The sequence below is a fragment of the Carassius auratus genome, chromosome 2, assembly GCF_003368295.1.
Source record: "Carassius auratus strain Wakin chromosome 2, ASM336829v1, whole genome shotgun sequence".
Taxonomy (NCBI): Eukaryota; Metazoa; Chordata; class Actinopteri; order Cypriniformes; family Cyprinidae; genus Carassius; species Carassius auratus.
Window position 1 is genome coordinate 9,197,776 of NC_039244.1, and position 18,645 is coordinate 9,216,420.

Here is an 18,645-nt window from a genome sequence, read left to right on the forward strand (position 1 = left end):
TGGCAGGGGACTTGGAAGTTTTAAATGTACCCTGTATTTGATAGGTGTGAGGTGCTAATTTCATTCCTGTCTGCATGCCATGTAACTGACATCAGAAGCCATAGTTTATAAGACACTACAGACACCAGCAAAGTAGGTACTGGAAAAAGAGCCCCATGCCAGCGTCTGTAATAGACTTTGGGGATCAAGGGCCCATGGACTCCGTGAAAGTGGGATGAAGATCGCAAGATGGCCATTAATGGCTTGTTTTAATGACTAATGACATGTCAGGGTAGTGCAAGCTTGTTTTATTCCATTCAGGCTGTCTTGCGCTCTGGCTGTCTCTGTTCTAAATGCCCTCTGTGGTGACTGGTATTGTCATTCTGTATTTAGGCTAAGTTACGGGAGTGGGCCTATGCATGATGGTGAACTGGCTGCATTGTACTTTTGCCAAATCATTCCTCTGACCAAAACATGATTATCATATAGTGGGATGTTGTACAATCATAAACATTCACTCATGAGTTTATCACAGACTTGGGCATGTGCACCATGCACTTTTGGACTAAAACAGATACATCAAATCAATGTTTTCTTTGCACCAATTTTTAGGTGAAAAGGTGAAAGGATTTTCATTTATATATATTCATTTATATATATCATTATTTATATATAAGTATTTGGGCAAAAAAAAATCTATTAATTTATTGACAAGTAGGGTAAATTAAAATGCACTTGACTTTAAAGGGTTTAATTTCGTAATAAAAAAATAAAAAAACCCGGAAGTGACGATTTCCAACGCATTTGATGATGGTGCAGAGGGGAGCAAGAGGTACCAGTCAGGTAAGACAATGTAAAGTTTTTCTTGTGTTAAGTCAAAGTCTTTAATTTCTTTTAGAGTTTCTGTTTTGGGTAGCTTTTGTTTTGCAGTCTAGTATTGTGTAATCGGTTTATTGCACCGTTAATAGATGATTTTGAGCGGTTGGGAGATGTGAAAGCGCACGACTCTCTGTAATGTATTTACTTTAGTATATATATACACTAGGACTGAAACAATTACTCGACATTATCGACAACGTCGACGATAAAAATAAAATTGTCGGCAAATGTTTTTGAGTAACGTTAGTGGTTTGATCTCGTATCTGCCTAATTTGAAAGCCTGCAATAATGCAGTTTGACCAGTGTGGCGCTGTAGCGCAAGATTGTAATACACTCTCCTGAATCAATTCTAAAGAAGAAGATAGAACTTCAGTTTGAGGCAAACCGAGCCGATCCGATCCGAACCGAACCTTGGATGAATATGTAAATATATACTGCATGCCTTCCTCTAAATAACTGCATGAACACAACAAAAAACTGACCGCGATGTAAAAGCAGCTCTTAAAAACACAGCGATGTGGATGTTTGCACGAACTCTGAGGTTCTCCAGGCACTCCAGTAAAGAAAAGTCCTGTCACGTTTATTTATATAACAGTCCTTTATGCAATCGATAGCTTTTCAATATTAAACATGAAAATACAGAGTCAGTGTCGCTAGAATTATAACTTGATTTCCTGTTATAAAGCAGCTCTCCAGTGTGGAGCTAGCTAATAATAAAATCATTTTATAAGTGGGGGAAATATTTCATTAAAGTTTTAGTTCTGCGCTAAATCAAAACAAACTGTTTTGATTACCATAACCCAATAAAGGTATTTTAAGAGAGATTGTATTTATTAATCAAATGCTTATCCAAAAATAAAACGTCCTATCACTTACCTTTACTTTATATTATACATATGGCTTACAATAAGAGATGTTAAGAGACAGAATGATTTGTCATTCAGCTACTTCCTCCTATAACTAATCAAATGGCGAATAGGAGTTTCTCTCTTATCTCATTTTGTGTGCCAAATATATTTGTATAAATGAATTGTATTAGTAATACATAATGACTTTCAAAAGTGGAAGTAATTACCGTTTTTTATTTGTTATTATATGTATATTTTAACTAATTGAAAAAGATAAATAATCAATAAATGTCTAACCATGAGATGTCGACCGAGTTTGGAGACCCTTGACTCAGCACAGTGGAAGTATTTGAAGCTTTGTTTATGAACATGGCGGTGTGGTCATACAATGACTTTAAACCAGATACTACTCTGAGCTGTTCACATTATACATATGCTCCAGATATGTAATCAGGTCCTCATTTTTGGAATGGTAAACATGACACTAGTCATTACTCACACAAATAAATCATTTAATATTTTGATCATTGAATTGGTTTTTGCTGTTCAATTTTTTTTTTTTTTTTTTGTAACACATTGCACTTCATGTGTTTACAGATTTGTGCAGAATTTGAGACATACAGAATTACCATAGGCCCATCAGAATCAACAATCTTTGCCAAACTTGATCCGGACTGCAAAACTTACAAAGATGTTTGCATACTGAAGAAGAGTCCTTAATGAAACCCTCTTGGTGCCCACTACACAGGTAAGAACAACTGCCCTCAACGCAACCTTGTATTAAAACATTATTCTCTCACTGGCCACTGGAAATTGACAAAAAAAGACAGATATAATAAGATAAGGTTAATTAATACAATAAATACAAAATATGTGGTATTACTACAAACTGATAGATTTATTTTAATGTAAGGCAGGGGTGTCCAGGCCTGATCTAAGAAAGCCAGTGTTCTGTGGAGTTCAGCTCTTACACACCTGCCTGGAACTTCAGGTAAGACTTTTATTGTTTTAAAATTCCCAAGAACCTTGATTAGCTGGTTCAGGTGTGTTTAAATGGCTAGATCACCCAAAAATAAACATGTCATTACTCACCCTCATGTCGTTTCAAACCCGTAAGACCATCCTTCATCTTCAGAGCACAAATTATGATATTTTTTAGGGATGCCCCGATCATTATTTTACATGGCCGATACCGATTTTTTTTACAAGCAAACTGGACGATTTTGGACTGAAAATCTTTAAGCAACAAACAAGAAGGAAGGACAGTCCACAGTCTACAGTCCAATATTGAGGAAAAACTCAATAAAGCCCCTTTCACATTGTGATTCTGGCAAATACAGGTCTCGTAACGACACGTGACATCAGGGCGTGACGTGGAATGTACGAGTCGAAAACATTAGGCACTTTCACTGAATCTGGCGAACTATCTCGGTGTCACCGTGGAAAGTGAGGAACTAACTGATCTCTGCTTCATACAGTTTGCACTTTTTTTTCAGTGAACGTTGATCTTCCTTCAAAACAGCTGCTAAAAGAGTCGCATGATAATGTGCGTCATCACTACGACATGGCATTAGATCTGGCTTTTGTTCACACAGCGCTCGTCCCGGGATTTAACCCAGCAATGTTACTAGGTCCCCGACCCGGGTTCAATGCTGGAATCAATCCCGGGACGTGTTTGCCTTCACACAGAAGTAATGTAGTCGGAGCACGCGGGCGCACTTCCGGAAAAATCGGCCGAAAAAAATTCCAAAGACTGGCCGATTACCAATCGCAAATTTTAAGCAAAAACCGTCCGGTTTCCGATTTATGGCTGGTCAATTGGTGAATCCCTAATATTTTTATGAAAATGCGAGAGATTTCTGAACCTCCATAAAGGCTGCAATGCAACAGAAATGTTCCCAGAGTCATAGTAAGGACATCAGTAAAACAGTTCATGTGACATCAATGCTTCAGCCACACTTTTACAAAGCTACAAGAATACATTCTGTGCAAAGAAAACAAAAATAGCGACTTTATTCAAAAATTCTTCTCCAAATCACATATGCCGCCATTATGGACAGTAACAAGAGGCATGAACATTGCTTTCCTCTGCGTGTAATCAAGGCTCAGCGCATGCGTGTTGTAGGTCAGCAGCACCATGCGCATGATTTATTTACGTGCTGTTGATAATGGTGGAAGATGCGATTTGGAGAAGAATTGTTGAATAAAGTCACTGTTTTGGATTTGTTTGCACAAAAAAGTATTCTTGTAGCTTTGTAAAATTATGGTTGAACCACTGATGTGACGTGGACTGTTTTACTGATGTCCTTACTATGTTTCTGGGTCTGGGAACATTCCAGTTCTGTTGCTTACCGTACAGGCTCCAGATGTGTGTATCATTTTCCACTGTAATGTTTGTGAGAATCCCATCTTGACTGCTTGCCTGGATTTCCCATAAGAAGATGAATGACTGACTTTTTTTTTATGTAATTTTAGAAGAAAAAAAACAAAGTCTAAATTTTGTTGTTTTCATCTTCAGACTAATGAAATTGAAGTATCCAGTGAAGACCCTAGCAGTATGGAGTATATGGTGAGTTTTTTTTTTTCAAGGTTAATAAATGATTTGTTAAAGTTAATACACAATAATTTGAGTTCTCCATCCTTTTAGGATACAGACGTTGGCAGCAATCAGGAGGTGATCCAGGAGACTCGTGGGAATATATTTGAAGCTGCATCATTGAAGACAGTCCAGCAGATGTTGGAGTTTTAAAGGATACAGTTCTTCAGGACCTATAGCAGTTTACAGTCTGTAAAACCATGTTGCTGGGACTGATATATGGACTGAACTTGAGCAACCCTCCTGAACTCAGGTACACATTTGGAATACTGAAGAAGTTATTTCTGGAGCCAGTTCCTGTTCCTGGAATAAGGTTTGATTGGTTGCCCATGAATGCCAATTAGAATTTTATTTGCTATTTTGTGTAATTTTGTAATGTGGTTTAAACTGTATTTTACTGTGTGTAATTATTTATTGCTTGTTTAACAAATACACTTTGATCATTTGTGACATCTTGTCTTTTGTCTCATTACAAGACAAATCACACAAAAAAATGCTTTGTTGAAGGGAGTAACTTTAAATAGAAAATATTGTGTTAAAGTAACTAGAACTAATTGTGTGGAACCACTGTCCATAATTGAAATGAGTAGTTTGAAACAAACCTCATGTTGATAGAGTGAAACAAATTTGCCTAGATTGTAATAAACCAAAACATGTCGAGTTAACTTAACCGGTTTAAGTTGAAGCAAAGTTAATAAATTGAGTTGGTTGGACATTACTATTTCACATAGATTCTACCTCATTCAATTGTGTTGTCACAACACAAGGAGTTTGCATAAATTCAAAAAATTCCATTAATGTTATCAAAACACAATTTGGTTGTGTGGAACCACTGTCCATAATTGACTTAAGTAAGTTTAAAGAGTAATTAAACTTAGAGTACTAAGAGTAAATTGGATAGTTGCGTTTAATTACTATAAAAGTCAGGTTTATTTAAAGTAAACCTATACATTAATGGGAAAAGTAATGTAGATATACTGGATAGTTGCTTTTATTTACTATAAAACAATGTTTATATAAAATGAACTCCTTGAATTAATAGGAAAAGTCTGTATTTGTATTGGATAGTTGCTTTTAATTACTATAAAACAATGTTTATACAAAGTTAACCTCATTCATTAATGAGAACAGTCTGTAGATATATTGGATAGTTGCTTTTAATTACTATAAAAGTATGTTTATTCAAAGTAAACCCCATACATTAATGGGAAAAGTTATGTAGATATATTGGATAAATGCTTGTAATTACTGTCAAATATTGTTTATATAAAGTAATGACTATAAAAAAATATGGCTTTGCAAGCTATTATAATGTGATCTTATTTTTTCTACAGTTCAAAAACTAAATTTAACAGGAATTTAATATTAATAGATTTGATAATCCCATAAAATAAAAACCTAAAGCTTTTAAAATACGGTATTGTAAGGTTATGTATATTTTTGTGTGTTTTACATCTAAAAATCTGTACTTTGACGGGGAATTCTTGTGGATGTAATTGATTATGTTATGAATTTACCAAAGAATACTGTGTAAAAACAGAAGACTTTAATTAATTGTATAATTTTAAGGTATTTCTGCAATAATTTCCAGTTTCTATGCAGATTTATTCATTTGTTTAACATTCTACAGACATTTTTTAATGAGATTTTCTTTTCATTCTTCAGCAGTGGAACTGTAAAAATACAGAAAATGTTTACAGTAAATATCTGTATTTAAAATACAGAATTATTCCGTAGAATAACGTAAGGTTTTTTACTGTAATTTGACGGTAAGTGTTTGGCAACTTTGCTGCCAGACTTTTTACCGTTTTTTTACGATTGTTTTTTTACATACATTTACCTTAAATTTAAGGTTTCACAGTAAAAAAACAAATAGTTGTCTTAGTTTTAAATATGTGAATTTTTTTGTCTTTTTACATAGAATTTCATGTAATTTCACATTCAAGCCAATTAAACAAAAGAATAATCCTGTAAAAAAAAATATAATTTCTCATTATATGAATTTAAAGATTATTACTTTTATTTTATGGTTAATGTTTTTAATAAAAGTTTTTTTCTATATTTTAATTACATTTACACGTAATGTTAAAAAAGTAGAAAATCTCTGTAAAATAATACAGTATATTTCTGTGAAAAAACTTTTTTTTTTTACAGTGTAGTAGATGTCATATACAAAGAAAAGTTTAAAACACAGATCGACTGCTTGTAGTATTGTCTTCTGTTCCAGTTTTCATTGTCACAAAGGACCAGTTTTCCTTGTCACCAAGCACCAGGACATGTGGATTTTGGCTTGTCTCGTGATTCATGTACAGCACTATATATTAGTGCCAACCTTAAAAGAATAATAAAACAAAAAGTTCAGTTAACATGCATTGTGATGATATTTCATTGATACACTCACTTTACAAATGAGTGAATTTAAATGAGTTAAAAGCGATAGCGAATTAAAATTGGTTAAAGTAAATTAAAATAAATTAAAATTCTGTCATCATTTAAAAAAAAATTATCTCTTCTTGGAACGATTTGCATTGTACAACGTGTGTCTTATACCAAATAAATAAAGGTGACTTGATTACACAGGGCACTGTAATTTTAAGTTTTGCTTTTACTTACAGGTTGAATGTCAATGAAGGATCGCTTCATTTCCGTGTATGATGTGCACACCAATTTTCCATTTGTGTGGTATGGTGCAGATGGCAGGAAGGGTTTAAAGACAATTTCTGCACGAAGGCCTTTAAATGACAAAAGTACAGAAAGCACAATTAAAAAAATAAAAAAATAAGCTTACAGTTTACATTTTTACAGTCTTTGTGGGGATCTACTATCATTTGCACTAAGACGCAGACTAAATCAGTTTTCACTCCCTCCAGAAAATTTGTGGCAATATCTGCAGCTAATGTGAGTAAATTTGACCACCCTTTACCCTTTGACTGATTTGGACTTGTAGGGAGGAACAAAAGTACACTATAAATGAAAGGAAGTTTTTTGGATGGAATGCAACAATACACTTATTTCACCTCATTTTGTCTTTTTTCATAATTTTTGGAAGTCATAGGTCTAAGTAAAATTGAAAACTTATGTACCATTAATTTACATAGGTTACTTACCTTGAAATGTTTCAGTTAACCGGCAGAAATTATATTGTTGCAAATTTTCCTTCACGTAAAAGTCCATTGTCTAAAACATAAGTATAAACACATTTAGTACAACACATTTAAAAAAAAAAAACATGTAAATCAATCTAGCTTCATAAGAGAAATTGTTGTAATTATAGGGTATTCTGACAGATGCATAACAATTTTGCAGCTAATTTTTTAATGTATTAATGCTGGCGATTAAACAGGAATAGGATTCTTCTCTGGGGGAAACAAACGGACTAAAGGGAATAAAAACTTATTTAACGTATAAAAAAATAATAATTAACGTATCAGACACCTTACTTAATGTTATAACAGTTACTTACCCTTCATAATCAGGCAGGTTGCCTCTGATGTCCGCGCTGACGCCGAGTCTATGACTGTACTGTTAAAATTTGAACCGGAGTAAAGCGGGAAACATATTTAACAGTTGGGTTAAAACTAAAAATAACCCAACGACGTAAAAAAAAAATTACCCAACAAATTTTGAGATAACCCAGCACATTGACCCAATATGTGTAACCCAACGGTTGGGTTAAAAAAAACAACCCAACGTTTTTTGCTGTGTAGGGAGCCAGTGCAGTGTTTGCAGGACCGGGCTAATACCGTCATACTTCCTGGTTCTAGTAAGAACTCTTGCTGCTGCATTTTGGACTAGCTGTAGTTTGCTTACTAAGCGTGCAGAACAACCACCGAATAAAGCATTACAATAATCTAACTTTGAGGTCATAAATGCATGGATTAACATTTCTGCATTTGAAATTGAGAGCATAAGGCCGTAAATTAGATGTATTTTTGAGATGGAAAAATGTAGTTTTACAAATGCTAGAGACGTGGCTTTCTAATGAAAGTTTGCGATCAAATTGCACACCTAGGTTCCTAACTGATGACGAAGAATTGACAGAGCAGCCATCAAGTCTTAGACAGTGTTCTAGGTTATTACATGCAGAGTTTTTAGGTCCTATAATTAACACCTCTGATTTTTCAGAATTTAGCAGTAAGAAATTACTCATCATCCAGTTTTTTATATTGACTATGCATTCCATTTGTTTTTTAAATTGGTGTGTTTCACCGGGCCGTGGTTAAGAGTAACAAATTTATTGAGGTTCAACAAATAAAAAACAGATGCAATACGGATAGACAAATGATAAAGCTTGGTTAATTAAATATCAGGTCACTTTCTACGAAAGCACCTTTGTAAATAATATGATCACTGATCATAATCTACATGAGTTCTGTTTGACAGAAATCTGGATACAACTTGATGATTACATTATTTTAAATGAGTCTACCCCCCCAAGATTATGGTTATAAACATGAGCCATGTACAAAAGTTAAAGGGGGAGGTGTCGCTTCAATTTCTAACAATGTTTTCAGGATTTCTCAGAGGGCAGGCTTCAAGTATAACTCGTTTGAAGTAATGGTGCTTCATATAACATTATCCAGAAAAACAAATGTTAATGATAAATCACCTGTGATGTTTGTACTGGCAACTGTATACAGGCCACCAGGGCACCATACAGACTTTATTAAAGAGTTTGCTATTTTTACATCTGGGTTAGTGCTGGCTACAGTTAAAGTTTTAATTGTTGGTGATTTTAATATCCATGTTGATAATGAAAAAGATGCATTGGGATCAGCATTTATAAACATTCTGAACTCTGTCAGGGTTAGACAATACGTCTCATACTATAGATTTAATACCGTCACATGTAATTGATGTTGATGGTGTTGACATTATGCAGCCAAGCTATTATATCTCAGATCATTATTTAGTTTTGTGCAAACTTCATATAGCTAAAACTGTAAATTCTACATCCGGGACCCGGGAACACTTCCCATAACACCTGATGTACTTGCTACATCATTAGAAGAATGGCATCTATGCTAATATTATGCCGCGTTTCCACCGCAGGAACTTTACCCAGGAACTAGGGACTTTGGCCTGGTACTTGGTGTATTTCCACCGCAGGAACCAGGAACTAAATAAAGTTCTGGTTAAAAAAAAATGCCCCTCAGAATGTCCCTGCTGGCGAGGTAGTACTTTTTCAAAGTTCCGGAACTTTCTGGGGTGGGACTTGAGCTCTAAACATCCTGATTGGCCTGATTGGTTGAGTTCACGCAGCATTGGTTGAGTTCAACCACCATTTATTCTGATAATTTTCAAAATATTACTGTTATTGTGTGATGAAATGTAATTGTAAAAGTATTTCAGGCGAGAATGTAGTTGTTTAAAGGGGGAGTGAAATGCTATTTCATGCATACTGAGTTTTGTACACTGTTAAAGAGTTGGATTCCCATGCTGAACATGGACAAAGTTTAAAAAATTAAGTTGTACGTTTGAAGGAGTATTTTTGTTCCAAAAATACTCCTTCCGGTTTGTCACAAGTTTGGGAAGTTTTTTTCGAGTATGGCTCTGTGTTAGATGGAGCGGAATTTCCTTATATGGGTCCTAGGGCACTTCTGCCGGAAGAGCGCGCGCTCCCGTATAGCACAGCAATGAGAGCACAACAGACTTCACTGATCAGAGCGAGAGCGTCGCGAAATGTCACAAAAGGAGTGTGTTTTTGGTTGCCAGGGCAAGACAACCCTGCACAGATTACCAAAAAAAAATCTGCATTAAGGGACCAGTGGATGGAGTTTATTTTTACAGAGCATCAACGGAGTTGTGCAAGTGTTTGTGTTTGTTCCCTGCATTTCGAAGACGCTTGTTTTACAAACAAGGCCCAGTTTGACGCCGGATTTGCGTATCGTTTATTTCTTAAGGATGATGCAATCCCAATGAAAAAGGGTCACGATCGTGTGTTGGAACCGCAGGCGGTGAGTAAAACTGCTTAAAATATCTCTGCCTCCTTGTTAGTGCGTCACCTCCCATGCCGGAGAACGGGGTTCGAGCCCGCTCGGAGCGGGTCGTTGCTGCTGCTGCTCTCGTTCAGTTTCAGCCTCGGGATCTGATTCTGGATAATAAATATACGCTGAATCTGACTGTTAGCCATGGTTTGTTTTGTCCTCACGGTAAAGTCACAGTTTCCACATGCTCTCAACGCAAAAGTCTACTGGCGCTCGTGATTCTTTAGCTCCGCCCACAAGTCACGCCTCCAGCCGGTCGTGTTTTTCCGGGAAAAATCGGTACAGACTATCTTTCTCTTATGAATATAATAAAACGAAAGACTTTTTTGGAGTTATGAAGGATGCAGTACTACTCTATAGGTACTCAAGATTAACAGGATATTGAGTGAAAACGAGCATTTCACCCCCCCTTTAAAAATCAAATCTGTGGTTTATTTATAAAGACAGCTCCTATTTAAAAATGTGATTCGCCGATCTGGGAGTCGGTGAGCTCCACGCGATCAGCAGGAGCTCAGTCTTCATGTATCCCCCGAGAGCAGCCTCACCTCGGCCAGACCTTCTGATTTGTGCCGCTGGCTTTGATGTCTGTTTAGTGGTTAAACATAAAATATAATTCGTTTTGGGTAAATCTAACAGGTTATCTTTGGTTTGTATTCAATTTATCTATATGTTAAACTGAAAATAAAAAAGGCAAATTTATATAATATTTTGTTTCATTGTAATACACACATATCCCTGAACTAAGTACATTTCTGCAGCTGTTATTATGTTTAAATGAAAAAGAAAGGAGGCAGTGGTATTTGATATCCTATTTCGTTTTATTGTAAACCTACAGAGATGAAAATTGCTGTAGCCATGGTGAGCTGACTTAAGTTATCAAGTACGCTGCTGTTTGCAGATTTACCGGATTTTGGTTGTCACGGACATCACACTCCCGAGTCAAATGCACAAAGTTTGAACTACTGAGGATGCACGTCCAAAATCAGAGCACTTTGTATTGAGAAACACGCGCAGACCTACTTCACCAGACTATTTGCCTAATCTTCCCGGTACATTACACCGTGGTGGAAATGCAGAAAGCAACAGGTCTGGGGGGAAAAAAAGTTCCTGATACAAATGTTCCAGGTAATTTTGGTGGAAACGCGGCATTAGTCTGTTTCTCTCTTATTTCGAGGTCACCGTAGCCACCAGATCCAGTCTGTATCCAGATCAGACGGTCACCGCAATCATCCTGATCCAGTACGTATCCAGCCCAGACGGTGGATCAGCAACTAGAAAGTCCCTCTACAGCCCTGAAAGTCAGGCTAGACCAGGACAACAACTAGATGAGTCCCAGATACAGATCCCCTGTAAAGACCTTATCTCCAAGACAGCCAGGACAAGACCACAGGAAACAGATGATTCTACTGCACAGTCTGACTTTGCTGCAGCCTGGAATTGAACTGCTGATTTTGTCTGGCCAGAGGAGAAGTGGCCCCCGTAACTGAGGCATATCCGGTTTGCTTAGTTGGGGACACTTCATTTACAGCAATATTGCTGACTTGATTGTAAATGATTGCACAGATACTGTTTAAACTAAACTGAGCTGGATAATGGCATCACTGAATTCAATGATGAACTGCCTTTAACTTATTTTCCATTAAACCCTTGAGATTGATGGTGGTGCCACCAATTTTTATCACCAGATTTTAATTATAATAGTTGAAAGAACTTAAAATGCTCCTTTATACTTGATCATACAGTTAAGAGGAATACAGCATTTAAATCTGTAAAGGGTCTACTTTTGTTTATACTCACAATATCAACAAATTATTGTGCTTTTGCAAAATGAAAAAAATAAACAGTGTGCTTTCAGCCATCTCATTGTCTGTGCATATCTCTTTGAAATGCATCAATAAAATTAAGGGGGGGGGGGGGGGTGAAATGCTATTTCATGCATAATGAGTATTTTACACTGTTAAAGAGTTGGATTCCCATGCTAAACATGGACAAAGATTCAAAAATTAAGTTGTACGTTTGAAGGAGTATTTCTGTTCCAAAAATACTCCTTCCGGTTTGTCACAAGTTTCGGAAAGTTTTTTTTTCGAGTATGGCTCTGTGTGACGTTAGATGGAGCGGAATTTCCTTATATGGGTCCTAGGGCACTTCTGCCGGAAGAGCGCACGCTCCCATATAGCAAAGCACTGAGAGCACAACAGACATTCACTGATCAGAGCAAGAGCGTCGCGAAATGTCACAAAAGAAGTGTATTTTTGGTTGCCAGGGCAAGACAACCCTGCATAGATTACCAAAAAAACAGCATTAAGGGTCCAGTGGATGGAGTTTATTTTTACAGAGCATCAACGGAGTTGTGCAAGTGTTTGTGTTTGTTCCCTGCATTTCGAAGATGCTTGTTTTACAAACAAGGCCCACTTTGACGCCGGATTTGCACATCGTTTATTTCTTAAGGATAATGCAGTCCCAAAGAAAAAGGGTCACGATCGTGTGTTGGAACCGCATGCGGTGAGTAAAACTGCGCCGAATCTGACTGTTAGCCATGGTTTGTTTTAGATGATGGTTTTTTCCTCACGGTAATGTCAAAGCTTCCAAACGCTCTCAACGCAAAAGCCTACTGGCGCTCGTGATTCTTTAACTCCGCCAACACGCCATGCCTCCAGCCGGTCGTGTTTTCCCGGGAAAAATCGGTACAGACTATCTTTCTCTTATGAATATAATAAAACTAAAGACTTTTTGGAGTTATGAAGGATGCAGTACTACTCTATAGGTACTCAAGATTAACAGGATATTGAGTAAAAACGAGCATTTCACCCCTACCCCCCCCCCCTTTAACTGAAAGTCAGCAAATATTTGAAACACACACGCGCAAGATATATCTATTGAAAGAGTGGCATGTCTAAAAATAGATTTTTATAACTACTAAACAATAATTAGTTTCTCAGATAAAATGTCATTTTTTACCATAGTACAAGGCATGCATGAGACTATGAATGAATACAAAATATCTATATATACAGATGCTCCTGATATAATAATATGCTCACAAATGTTTTTTTGTTTTTTTTGGATGTTTGTTTTTTTAGTGATCACATACCTGCACCACAGATGCATACTGCAGCCTTTCACTTGAGTCTATTCAAACTTTTTTCCTTTGAGAGCACTGTACCAAAATCAGATGTTCAACTACACTGATATTATATGGTAAAACCCTCCTTAAATAATGATGATTGTTGTTTTTCTTCAAATCCATGGAAAGAAGCAGCAAACACTTAAATATCAGGTATGGTTTACTTGTTTCACTTGTAGAACACAATCTGTTTTCAGGAATGACTCGATATCTGTTCACATCTCTGTGGTTAGATCAGTATGCCCAATAGTGTGTATTTGACATTCATTATGTATGTTTTGATTATACTGTGTTGTAAATAAAATGAGTGATGTGTCATTCTTGAACATTTCCTTAATTTTAAACAAATCTTTAATGTGACTCGGGAAGAACGAGTCGTTTCAGGGGGGTGATTCGTTTAGTCGCACATGCGCAATATTCTATAGGTTCTGTTCCGCTAGTAGTAATTCACCTGTGTCAGTCAATTCAGTCTTGAGCTGGAAAGAAAATTGATTAGTTCATAGTTTGTGTCTATCGGTTTTTGACTCGTTCCTTAATCACGTGACATTCCCATATGCTAAATCAATGCAGTCTGAGTGGGAAAGAGAATTGATTAGTTCATCTCATGAGTCTTTGGGTCGAGTCGTTCCTTAATCACGTGACAGACCCATTCGCTTGAATCCAATGCAGTATTGGGCCGCAAATAGAACCAATTAATTCAACTTTCAGGTATTCGGGTTGTTCGTTCTTTTGTCACGTGACGTGACAACATTGGGTAGAGTATTTAGTTAATTAACAACCTTCCTTACAAATGGGTGAATAGTACTTATTATTATTTTTTTAATAATTATTGGTTATAATTATTGAATAATTATAATTATTGGCGAAATGACTTTGATGAAGACATTTTTTTCTGGTTTTTTTTCTTTTTTTTCTAGTTGCTGTTTGGATTAAAAAATTAAAATTGGATTAAAAATGGACAAAATAGGCTACAAATACTTTGTATTGTAGGCTTAGATTATTATATTATTATATAGCCTAGTGTTTATTTACTGATAGACAGTCAAAAAGACAAATGAATCAATATTTTATTTATAACAATATTTATAAAATAATAAAACACAACAGATCCTGAAGAAACAGTAACAAAAGCACAGTGACAGAAATGTCAGAAATAGCGTATGGGTCTGTCACGTGATTAAGGAACAAATCGACCTGAAAGACTCATGAGATGAACGAATCAATTCTGTTTCCGTCTCAGATTGCATTGGTTTAGCATATGAGTCTGTCACGTGATTAAAGGGGGGGTGAAATGCTATTTCATGCATACTGAGTTTTTTACACTGTTAAAGGAACACTCCGACTTTTTAGGACTTTAGCTTATTCACAGTATCCCCAAGAGTTAGATAAGTCCATACATACCTTTTTCATTTCTGTGCATTCTGTAAGTGTTATTTGACACACCCACTTCTAGCCTAGCTTAGCACAAAGACTGGATGTAAATGGATAATGGTAGCATAGTAATCCCAATAAGTGACAAAATAATGCAAACATTTTCCTATTTAAACATTGTGATCTGTATAGTCATAGCGTGTACAAATAACAAGGCTATATGGCCACTCCGCCCAAGTAACGTTAGCTGTGTTCCTACGCCTAGTGAGAATATAGTTCCCAGTATTTATACGATTAAAAATGGTCTCTGTCTCATATAGCCTTGTTATTTGTACACGATGTTACTATACAGATCACAACATGTAAATAGGAAAATGTTTGCATTATTTTGTCACTTATTGGGATTACTATGCTACCATTATCCATTTACATCCAGTCTTTGTGCTAAGCTAGGCTAACGTGGGTGCGTCAAATAACACTTACGGAACGCACAGAAATGAAAAAGGTATGTATGGACTTATCTAACTCTAATCAATTATCTTTCTGGCTCATACTGCACTGGTTTAGCGTATGGGGCTGTCACATGATTAAGGAATGACTTGAACCCGAAGACTTGTCAGACAAGAGGTGATGTTAGCTAATCACAGACTTAAGACCCAGGTAAAAAAAAATATTAATCTTTTCTGTATCTTATAGCATTTTACTTTTGTATTGTTTGTAGTGTGATCAACGTTTGCGTAAGTACTAGATGTGTTGGGGAAGTAACGTAACATTTTAATTACATTTTGCTAAAATGAACAAAATAAATGAAATTACAAAAAAAAAAAGATCAGAATCAGAATCAGAATCAGAATGAGCTTTATTGCCAGGTATGTTTACACATACGAGGAATTTGTTTTCGTGACAGAAGCTCCACAGTACAACAGAATGACAGCGACAGAACATAAAACACATAATAAAAGAATAAAAAATACAAATAAGTAGATAGTGAATGACAATATACAAATGACAATTGTAGGCAGGTATATTACAAAATGCAGTTATGTATGTACATATATATTATGTGTAAAATTTAAGTGTATACTAAGTATGTGTGTTAGATAAATAAAGTGTATGTGTATATAAATATAAAGTGTAGTGTGTTCGCAGTTATTATCAGCTGTTCATAAGATGGATTGCCTGGGGGAAGAAACTGGTCCTGTGTCTGGTCGTTCTAGTGCTCAGTGCTCTGTAGCGTCGACCAGATGGCAACAGTTCAAAGAGGGAGTGTGCTGGATGTGAGGGGTCCAGAGTGATTCTGACAGCCCTTTTTCTCACTCTGGATAAGTACAGTTCTTGAATAGAAGGGAGGGTTGTACCGATGATTCGCTCAGCAGTCCGGACTACCCTCTGTAGTCTTCTGAGGTCAGATTTAGAAGCTGAGCTGAACCAGACAGTTACTGAAGTGCAGAGGATGGATTCAATGATGGTGGAGTAGAACTGTTTCAGCAGCTCCTGTGGCAGATTAAACTTCCTCAGCTGGCGGAGGAAGTACAACCTCTGCTGGGCCTTTTTCACAATGGAGTCAATGTGAATGTCCCACTTCAGGTCCTGAGAGATAGTGGTGCCCAGGAACCTGAATGACTCCACTGCAGTCACAGGGCTGTTCATGATGGTGAGTGGGGAGGGTGCAGGGGGGTCTCTCCTGAAGTCCACGATCATCTCCACTGTTTTGAGGGTGTTAAGCTCCAGGTTGTTGAGAGTGCACCAGACAGCCAGCTCTTTTACCTCCTGTCTGTAAGCAGACTCGTCACCGTCCTGAATGAGGCCGATGAGTGTGGTGTCGTCTGCAAACTTCAGGAGCTTGACAGAGGGGTCCTTAGATGTGCAGTCGTTGGTGTACAGGGAGAAGAGCAGTGGGGAGAGAACGCAGCCCTGGGGAGCTCCGGTGCTGATTGTACGGGTGCTGGATGTGTATTTTCCCAGCCTCACTAGCTGCTGCCTGTCTGTCAGGAAGCTGTTGATCTATTGACAGACAGAGGTGGGCACGGAGAGCTGATTTAGTTTGGGCAGGAGGAGGTTTGGGATGATCGTGTTGAAGGCCGAGCTGAAGTCCACAAACAGGATCCTCACATAAGTCCCCGGTCTGTCTAGGTGTTGCAGAACATAATGCAGTCCAATGTTTACTGCATCGTCCACAGACCTGTTTGCTCTGTAGGCAAACTGAAGAGGATCCAGCAAGGGCCCAGTGATGTCCTTCAGGTGGCCCAGCACCAGTTTCTCAAATGACTTCATGACTACAGACGTTAGAGCCACAGGCCTGTAGTCATTTAGTCCTGTAATTTTGGGTTTCTTAGGGATGGGGATGATGGTGGAACGTTTGAAGCATGAAGGGACTTCGCACAGCTCCAGCGATCTGTTGAAGATCTGTGTGAAGATGGGGGCCAGCTGGTCAGCACAGGATTTTAGACAGGCTGGTGTAACACAATCTGGGCCTGGTGCTTTTTTCCTTTTCTGCTTCCGGAAGACCTGGCGCACCGCATCCTCGCTGATCTGAATTGCAGGTGCCCCACCTGAGAGGGGGGATGCAGGAGGTGTGAATGGTGAGAGCGCTTGATTGGAGAGGTGTTCAGGATGGGTTGCAGGAGCTGTTAATGGTGTGAACGGTTGTTTGGAGAGGCATTCGGGGCTGGTTGCAGGAGTTGTGAAGGGTGTGAATGGTTGTGTGGGGAGGCGTTCAGGGCAGGTGATGGGTGTTCTTTCAAACCTGCAGTAAAACTCGTTCAGATCGTCTGCCAGTCGTTGATTCTCTACAGTGCTGGGGGGTGGTGTCTTGTAATTGGTGATCTTCTTTAGACTTTTCCACACTGATGCGGAGTCGTTGGAAGTGAACTGAGTCCTTATTTTTTCAGAATAATTCCTCTTTGCCACTTTGATCTCCTTTTCCAATGTGTATTTAGCCTGTTTATACAAGACATTGTCCCCCTTCACGTAAGCATCTTCTTTGACCTGACGGAGCTGTCTGAGTTTTGCAGTGAACCACGGTTTGTCATTATTGTAAATTAGTTGAGTCTTTGTAGGAATACACATATCCTCACAGAAACTGATATATGAGGTTACGGTCTCTGTGAGTTCATCCAGATCGGTGGCAGCAGCTTCAAAAACACTCCAATCAGTGAGGTCAAAACAAGATTGTAAATCCTGCTCTGCTTCATTAGTCCATCTTTTTACAGTCCTTGATACAGGTTTAGCTGATTTTAGTTTCTGCCTGTAGGTCGGTATAAGATGAACCAGAAGGTGATCAGAACGTCCCAAAGCTGCTCGTGGAACAGAGTGAAATGCATCCTTTATTGTGGTGTAACAGTGATCCAATATATTACTGTCTCTTGTGGGACAAGTAACATGCTGTCTGTATTTTGGCAGTTCACGGGACAGATTGGCTTTATTAAAGTCCCCGAGAATGATTAAAACAGAGTCTGGGTGATGTTGTTCTGTCTCTGTAATCTGATCAGCGAGTTTCTGTAAAGCTGAGCTCACATGCGCTTGCGGAGGGATGTAAACACTGACCAGAATGAACGAGTGAAACTCCTGTGGCGAATAGAACGGCTTGCAGTTAATGAAGAGTGTTTCGAGATTTGAGCAGCACGTCCTCTTTAACACAGTTACATCTGTACACCACCGTTCATTGATGTAAAAAAATGATTGTTCAATTCGCTGAATAAGACTCAAAAGTCAGAGTCGATCCAAACGATCCAAATGATCCAAACTTCCCATTACTAAATAAAATAATTTAAAAACTTTTTCAATCTCCTCACATATATTCTCTCTTACATGCCTCACTGTTGCATGACTCATTGATGGCCAATTAGGGGATGGCCCTTT

General features: G+C 37.6%; 1 long non-coding RNA gene across 1 annotated transcript; it reads left to right on the top strand.

The window, feature by feature from the left end:
- The first annotated feature begins 976 nt into the window (after positions 1-976).
- Positions 977-4,735, top strand: LOC113110639 (uncharacterized). The gene is made up of 5 exons (XR_003293185.1): positions 977-1,281; positions 2,304-2,454; positions 2,620-2,697; positions 4,225-4,275; positions 4,354-4,735. It is a non-coding gene; the product is annotated as an uncharacterized LOC113110639 (long non-coding RNA).
- Positions 4,736-18,645: the final 13,910 nt, after the last annotated feature.